At 35.6% G+C, this 8,933-nt stretch overlaps 1 long non-coding RNA gene across 1 annotated transcript in view; it reads right to left on the bottom strand.

Annotated features, from left to right (window-relative positions):
* Window positions 1-5,494: 5,494 nt before the first annotated feature.
* Window positions 5,495-8,933, bottom strand: part of LOC109339886 — an 11,214-nt gene continuing 7,775 nt past the window's right edge. The window contains exon 3 of the long non-coding RNA XR_002106723.1: window positions 5,495-5,618. This is a non-coding gene — a long non-coding RNA (uncharacterized LOC109339886). The remainder of the gene's footprint in view (window positions 5,619-8,933) is intronic.

Below are 8,933 nucleotides of genomic sequence, written 5' to 3'. Positions count from 1 at the left end.
AACATATCCCATCTTCATGCTTTCGGATGCAACTGTTTTATACTAAATAATGGAAAACGAGCTTTAGGAAAATTTGATNTTTAGAAATAAAGCATTTTGAAAATAATGTAGTGACATCGTCCAAATTAACCATGTAAATATTATTTATACGCTGACCAACAAATTTAACGTTATGAGATAAAATATTCACGAATGACACAACAATCAGAATCGAAGGATACACGATTACCTTTATCGCAGAGTTGGCTTATACTCAACAAGTTATGTTCTAGTCCTTCAACATAAAGGACATTATCAATCAGAGTTTGGGATGAGTTACCAACTGTTCCTGTGCCGAGTATCTTTCCCTTGTTGTTGTCTCCATAAGTGACGTATCCTTTTCCTTTAAGTGAGAGATCCAGGAAATTTGATCTATCACCTGTCATATGCCTCGAACACCCACTATCTAAGTACCATTTTTGTCCATGTGTTCGGAGACATACCTGCAAAATAGATTACTTACTTTTCTTAGGTACCCAATTTATGTTGGGTCCTTCTTTTCTGTTAGTGATTAGGGAGTCATCTCCGTTCTTTTTCCATACATAAACTCCGCTAGGTATACCATACTTTTTGATATAGCATGAATGATAAGTATGACCATATGTGTTACAATAAAAACAAGTAGGAGAATGCTTATGATATTTGTTTTTAGCTTGAGCTACCGGTTTTCTATATGGTCGCTTCTTTTTAGCAGTGCGAGTATAACCTAGACCAGTTCGATCACCAACATTTCTAGTTTGATTAAGCAAGTTATCTAATTGCTGTTTACTGTTTGTGAGATGTGTGAGTTTTTCATTTAGTTTAAAATTGTCCTCTTGCAAAGTCTCGCAAGTCTCACAGACAGGTTTTTGACATAAGTTATTAGGAGAGCAGTTACATGAGCTAGAAGAATAGATGAGATCTAAAGTTTCATTTTCCATTTTTAATTCATCTAATTCTTTTTGCAATTGGCTTATTTTTTGTTCGTTTATTAGGATTATCCTTTTCCTATCAATGTTAATTCTAGCCAATTTCTTTAATTCATCATGCAACTCGACATAAGCATCATACAATACATCATAAGGAGGTGAATCATCCGAAGTGGATGAGGTGTCAGAATATACCTCATTATTATCCTTGCATGAGTCTGAATTTGTATCGATGTCAGATCTGGCCATCAGACACAGCTTTGCTGACTCCTCCTCACTTGAGGTGCTTGATGTCGACTCCTCCTCAGGTACATCCCAAACGATGTAAGCTTTCTTGGATTTGAAGTCCCTGGGAGTGCTCTTCTCTGAATCAACCTTCTTTAGGTAGGTTGGACACTGAAACCTCATGTGCCCTACCTTTCCACACTCATGGCAAGTGAAGCGATCCTTGTTATTCTTGCCTTTACTGGTTGACTCTTTCGCTTCCTTCTTTTGAAACTTCTTGAGTCCTCCTTTTCTTTTAATGAATTTGCTAAATTTTCGGACTAGGAGACCCATAGTTTCATCATCTAGATCGGAATCAGATTCATCATCAATTTTCTCTTCTTTTTCTTTGGAGGTCGTGGCCTTCAATGTGATGCTCTTCTTCTTCCGGTCTGATTCTTCATTCATGGTCAAGCGACCCAACTCCATTTCATGCTCTTGAAGTTTTCCAAATAAAGTAGCTAAAGGCATAGAATCTAAATCTTTAGACTCAACAATTGCAGTCACCTTTGGTTGCCATCTCCTGTCAAGACAACGCAAAACTTTATTAGTTAGTTCACCTCTAGCAAATGATTTATCGAGAGCAACTAAATGGTTGACAATATGAGTGAATCGCTTTTGCATATCACATATTGATTCGCTTGGTAACATGCGAAACAACTCATATTCGTGGGTCAGCGCGTTCAGTCTTGCGCGCTTGACTTCGCTAGTGCCTTCGTGAGTCACTTGTAAAGTGTCCCACATTTCTTTCGCATTATGGCACTGCGAGACCCTAAAGAATTCATCATATGATAGGGCCGATGTGATGATGTTTTTGGCGCGCAGGTTATGCTGGACCTTTTTGCGCTCATCATCGGTCCATAAACTTTTCGGTTTATCTTTAGGTTGATCGTCCACAAGATGTTGTGGAACGTAAGGGCCGTTGACTACGGATTCCCAAATATCCGAGTCTATGGCCTCAATAAAAATTTGCATGCGCACTTTCCAGTAGGCATACCCTTCACCACTGAATATTGGTGGTCGATTAATGGATGACCCATCACCACCAAATGGATTTGAAGAACCCATTCCTTTTCCCTTTAGGATCACGAATACGCGGTTGAGCTAGCACTTCGTACTAGCTCTGATACCACTTGTTAGGTATCAGTGGTTACAATACACCTAGAAGGGGGGGGGGTTGAATAGGTGTCGCGGTTAGAATTACCGCTTTTCGCAAATCAACACTTAATGCTGAATCAACCCTATTTAATCGATTAAGGAGAAAAGGATAATCGATTATAAGCACAGTCTTAATCGATTAACACAAAAAACAGTTTTAAACAGAAACTATTTTAATCGATTAATAGAAACAGTATAATCGATTAACACAGGAATATTAATCGATTAAACAGAACCAGTAAGCAATTACAGAAACGATTAAATGCGAAACAAATAACCGATAACAGAACGAATACAGAGCTTACAAATTTGTATATCAGAATAGCTTGCAATACAACAAAAGAACAGAATGTATTAGTTGAATCAAATATACAAATTAAATCGATTGAAAAACAGTAAAGAGAGAGAGAGAAACAAATCCTGCAAATCGAATTTTTATCCTGGTTCGTTTGCTGTCCACTGCAAACTACATCCAGGCCTCCCGGCTGACTTGGGAGATTTCCTTCACTATAATCGAATCAATGTAATTTACAAACACATTATCCAATTACAACACTTAGCAAATGACAAGAAATCAAAGAAACTATCCAATGGTTTGACTCCCTTCCTACCGATAAAGAAAACGTTTCTTTCGGCGTAGCCCCAGCCAAAGAATCTCTCGTTCTTTCCTTTTCTTACACTCTAAGCTATGAAGAAACACACAATCTCTACTGGTGATACGACACCAAGAGATTCCCTTTCACAACAATTACACAAGAATTACAAGAGTAATATTAAGCTATACCTAAGCTCAAATACAACATGAAGGCTTTACTCTAATGCACATTTAACACAAACACATGTGAAATGACAAGTATTAGTTATGAAAACAGAAGTTACAGAACCACTTTACAAAGCAGTTGGGTTAATCGATTAAAGGATTAGTTAATCGATTAACAACAATTTAAATGTGTATTTTTAAATACAAAACATCAAATACGTTATGCACTTAGATGATACATGTTTAACACTTAGTTTATGCCTTGAATGCACATATACATGTATTTATGTAATGCATGAACATATTATGAATGACATATCTCATGGATGAAATGATTTAAAAGATATATGCATATGAGACATGTATTAGGTGCCCTAAGCCTTCGACTCAACTTAAACTAGAATCTAGTCTAAGCCTAGTACCAAATAAAGACTTAAGCACGTTGATTTGTTGGCGATCTTCAAGCTCTTTTAGGCACAAGTTGTCCTCATCAAAACCATGACATTCAAGGAGAGCTTTCCAAAGTGTTCCTCTTGACATGCACACTTTCAAGTATGTTGCTCTCAGAAAACTACACTATTAAAGAAGATACTGGTTTGCCATCATCAAAAAGGGGGAGATTGTGAAGAAGATCTTTGCTCCTGACCATGACATGATTTTGATGAAGACACCAACATCACCAAAAAGAAGAAAAGGAAGAATACTTATGAAGACAAAGAAGACAAAATTGAATATATAATAGTAGTACTTCTATATATACTCTTGAATATATAATAGTAGTAATGGTCAAACTATTTTTAAATAAAATTGAAACACTTCAGGTATAAACAAAACAATTTTCAAAAATAGTGTGTAACATGTTACTAGATCTAAGTAACAAGTTACATGAGTGAGAAAACCAATTATCCAATAAAATCTGTGCAGAGTAATCGATTACTGTATATGGATAATAGGTTACCCAATTCTGGCAAAGTTGGATAATCGATTACTCTAATTAAAATTTAAATACCCAGTTGGATAGTCAGTTTGGGTAATCGATTATTGAGAGTTGTTGCACCAGTTTTCAGATTTCAAAGTGAATGGTTTTCATCCCAAATGAAATGGTTTCATTCAAATCAATTCCTACCCTTTCTAAGAGGTGTTATGGCTGGTTGGAAATCCTATTTAAAGGCATTGAAACTCATGTACAACACACACATAACTCTCGCACAACTCTTACACAAACTTTCAAGTTAATTCTGAAAATTCTCTGAAACATTTTTTTGCACTTATAGCAACTTGTTCATAAACTTTCAAAGTGAATTTTCTGAGTTCCTTAAGTGAATGGTTTTCATCCCAAATGAAATGGTTTCATTCCAATCAATTCCTACCCTTTCTAAGAGGTGTTATGGCTGGTTGGAAAGCCTATTTAAAGGCATTGAAACTCATGTACAACACACACATAACTCTCACACAACTCTTACACAAACTTTCAAGTTAATTCTGAAAATTCTCTAAAACAGTTTTCTACACTTATTGCAACTTGTTCTTAAACTTTCAAAATGAATTTTCTAAGTTGCTTTAAGTAAAGTGTTTCCAAAGTTTTACAAAATATAAGAGCATTATTACTTAGTATACAAAAGAGTTATCGGATTGCAAGCGATATTACATTCAATACTTGTAAAGGCAATCCAGCCATTGTTGTAAATTCTTCATTGACAATTCAGAAATTTTTCTTTCACATGGGTGTGATAAAAAATGGATAGAGTCACTTGAAAAGGTCTTTGTCAAGAGTGACGTAACTACTAGTGAGTGTGTAAGGTACAAAGAGGTCTCGGGGTGAGATATTGTAATTACAACACATAATATTTAGCGAAGAAATCTCTTGTGCTGCAAGAGTACTGGATGTAGCCTTCGGTGGACAAGAAGGTGTACCAGTATAAAAATTTCAGTGTACTCTCTTCTCCTTTATCTCTTAATTTTTTACTTGTTAATTTTTTGCATAATTTCTCCGCTGCAGTTAACTCTTAATTTTGCAGATAAAGTGGCCATAATTTTAAGTCAACTATATCACTCCCATTTTAGTTGCAATCTTAGTCTTACAAAGATTGAAATATAAAAGAGATACGGAAAGAAGAATACTCAAGTATTTTTATTCTGTTTCGTTTGCGAGTCCACTTGCAAACTACATCCAAGCCTCCCCTTTTGATCTCAGGAGATTTTCTTCACTATGGAAAATAATCGTCTTTATACAATCACACTGCCAAAACAACTAGCAAAAACTTCCTTCTTGGATCCGTTGAGTCTATTCTCTCGGTTTGACCTCTCAACTCGCCTACTCGGGGAGTCATAAGGGGGTTTGATGGTGAAGAGGGAGAATGTAAGAAATGGAGTGCATGAGGTTGTGGGCTCGAGTCCCACCATAAAAAAAATGGGAGTTATAAGGTGATTTGATGGTTAGGGTGATGGAGATTGAGGGTGGAGTCTCACCCACAACAAAGTACTAACAACTAACATTGTAACAATTGTCGATAAAAAAAAACTTGCCCTCTTGGATATCCACAACTTTCACGATTCTGCCTCCAACTGATGTTTCGCTCTATCCAAGACTTCATGCCCTCATGAAGACACAAATTCTATTTTCCCACTGATACCAACACACCAAAAGAACGATTCCTTGTTTTTCAGACTATCTGTCAAGTTATTGATGCACATTTAATAGAGATAAACTCTAAACTAAACTCTAAAAACCTCTACATAACTCTCACAAGAAGCCTAAAACTAGATGTGGTGTAATGCAATGGTTTTTGAATGTATGAAAACTAAGGCACTTTTAGAAAAGTTTCTCTTTCTTTTTCTCTCAAGAAAACAGTGCAAGATTTCACAATATCTTTTACTCAAAGAGTAAGCAAGATGATATGATTTTTCTGAACTTAGAATCTTGGTTTTATTTTTCCTAATGAATGTTATGCACATGGTTTGAAAAATATAGCAGAAACTGATTTAAGTAACATTAATCGATTATCTACTAACTTAATCGATTAACGTGTTTATGAAAAATAGTTTTGTTGTTAAGGCTTACTCGATTATCAGTCTATTTCATCAATTAATAAGCCAGAAATCCAAAGGAGATAGCCACTATAACTCCTTTAATTGATTACACCAATTCTTAATCGATTAACGGATTTCCATAGAGATAATCGATTATTAATCATTACAATCGATTAATATTTATGAAAATGTTTTTCATTAATGCATGGTAAACTTTCTATATGATGTATGAACATGAAATACATGATTTGGAAATAGATGATACTTTTATGCATAAAACCATGTATGCTTAATGCTTATGCATGATTCTACTTATAATATAAGTTTGGATGTTATGCCTCATTCTATATGGATTCATTTTAACCTCTTGCGAGACTTCCACCCAAGGTTTACTAACCTAGACTCAAAACTAGGCAATCTTCTTAGGACTTCTAGAATATTAAAATAATCCTAAGTCTACGATGTTGACCTAGAGTCTTTGGAATGTTGTTTGTTGTGATACCCATATCATCAAGCATCCGTTTAAGTCCTTGTCATCATCAAAACTATGTAGGTTACACAATCTTTGACTATTTTCCATGTCAATCTCCCCCTTTTTGATAATGACAAACTCTAAACAATCCTTTGTTTGATTAACTTGATGTTGGACAACAAGTGTTTGCAATGGTTGAATCAACATGTGTTTCTCCCCCTTACTATGTTCTCCCCTCAATCCATATAGGAGGTGATATAGGGTAGCTCTCCAAAATTAGATACAAAAGCTTAATACAACATGCAAAAACACTCAAACAACACTTTCTCCCCATTTTGGCATGATAAAAAAAGAAATGATATTATATGATAATAACAGCCAAACGTAAGGAAAGATTTCAAAAAGTTTACCGATATTAATCAATGAAGTTGTTTTAAAAAGAATTAAACAAGTTCACAATTGCTGCACATCGATTATTAGTTGGGGCTAATCGATTACAATGAATATAAACAAATTATGGCATAATCAAATTGGAAGACATATCCATATTTGTGTAATTATGCAGGTGAGCATGAAATGATTAATGGTACTGAGTGTAACACAATTATAATCAAAGATCATGCAGTAGTTCTTATATAACCAAATTAACAACTAAATTACGAGAAATTAACGAAAAATGCAAGAAGTACATAATAGGTTCAAACATACTGATAAGTGCAAAAAGTATACACTTTTCACCATCATTTTATGGCACTTATCCTATGCATAATTGAGAAAAACCAACTTAAAACAATACTTTTTGTATAAAATATCACAATGTTGTATATTTGTGTTTGTATTTCTTTTTTATGTGTTTTGTAGGATTTAGAAAGAAGAAGAAAAGAGAAAAAAGAAGTAAAAATCAAGGTGCTCAAGCAGGTAGCTGAGCGTGGACCAAGCCACGCTAAGCTGAACTGGACACTAGCCTAACCTGGACACCAGCCTGACCTGGACACCAGCTTGACCTGGACCAAGCTGCTCAAGTAAGCAGCTGAGCGGACCTGCTTGGCCGCTCAGCCTAGCACCAGACTAAATCTGACGCGTCAGAACTCAAGCTTGGCAAAGTCAAACACAAGCCTGGCACACGCCCAAGCTGCTCAACAAGCAGCTCAGCAGTGACACATGTGTGCTCAGCGGTGAACCAGACTCCTGCCCAGGTTAGCAAGCACCAATCCACGTCTTAGTCAGCATGGTCAAAGCTACTCAACAAGCAGCTTAGCGGGGCCACAGGTGTGCTAAGCGGTGTGCACCCAGACTTGACTTAGCAATCAAGCAAACCATGAAGTCATCAAGGACATCACTTCAAGTAGCCCACCAAAGGCTTTTCAGAGTAGCTCACCACAGCTGGTCCCATAGCTCACAACTAGCTTTGGTGAGTCAAGCTTAAGGAGGTGACAAAACTGCATGATCAAGTGACTAAACCCATGTTGAAGGGTTTGGTCAGCTGCTGAGCGGTGCAAACAAGCAGCTCAGTGGCTCCAGGAAAAATTCTATAAATAGGAGGCATTCCATTTGAACAAAAAGACTACGACATATATCATACATATCATTCACCATTCTACCTAGAAATTCTTCCCTGAAGTTCTCTCTTCTTGTTCTTAGTTCATAGGAGCTTTATTTAAGTAAGTTTTGTAATTTTAGTTTATAATTCAAGAGGAGAAAAGGAGAAGGCAAATGATATGCAAAAATCAATTTTGTAATCTCATTTGGAACTCAAAGCATCCAATCCTTGGATGGATGGCTCATGCTCCTAACAATTTCTTTTGAATATGCTTATGTATTTCTACTTCTTTTGATATTCTAAAAAGTTTGAATTTTAATCATTCAAGTTGGTGTTTTGCTTAATTTTATTTGTTTGAGAAATTCTTAATGCTCTATGCAGATTGATCACCTAAAAACTGAATTCAAGTTATAAAAATTACTTGTCTCAAACACTTAACAAATAAACTAAGAAGTAGTTGTACAACTTAGTTTATTTGCCAAGTTAAGCATACTTTTCTTAAGATCTTATATTCATTACTACTTCAATATTAGAGTAGCCAAGATTAGGGTGTGACAACGTAGTCTCTTGTGGACGTAATATTGTTTCGTAATAAATATAAGTGATTATCATTCTACCATTTTAGGACATACATTAAAAGGAGGATTTGAGAACTTGGCGCTTGGAGTTAATCAAAGTAAAACATAAGAACTTGTCTAAGTAGGGAAAATTCATAAGAAGTTGAGAAATATTTTCCTTATTGAAAATCATCTTGTCTCCTCA

This window comes from Lupinus angustifolius, unplaced genomic scaffold (assembly GCF_001865875.1).
Source record: "Lupinus angustifolius cultivar Tanjil unplaced genomic scaffold, LupAngTanjil_v1.0 Scaffold_118, whole genome shotgun sequence".
NCBI lineage: Eukaryota > Viridiplantae > Streptophyta > Magnoliopsida > Fabales > Fabaceae > Lupinus > Lupinus angustifolius.
This window is presented reverse-complemented; position numbering and strand designations above follow the sequence as displayed.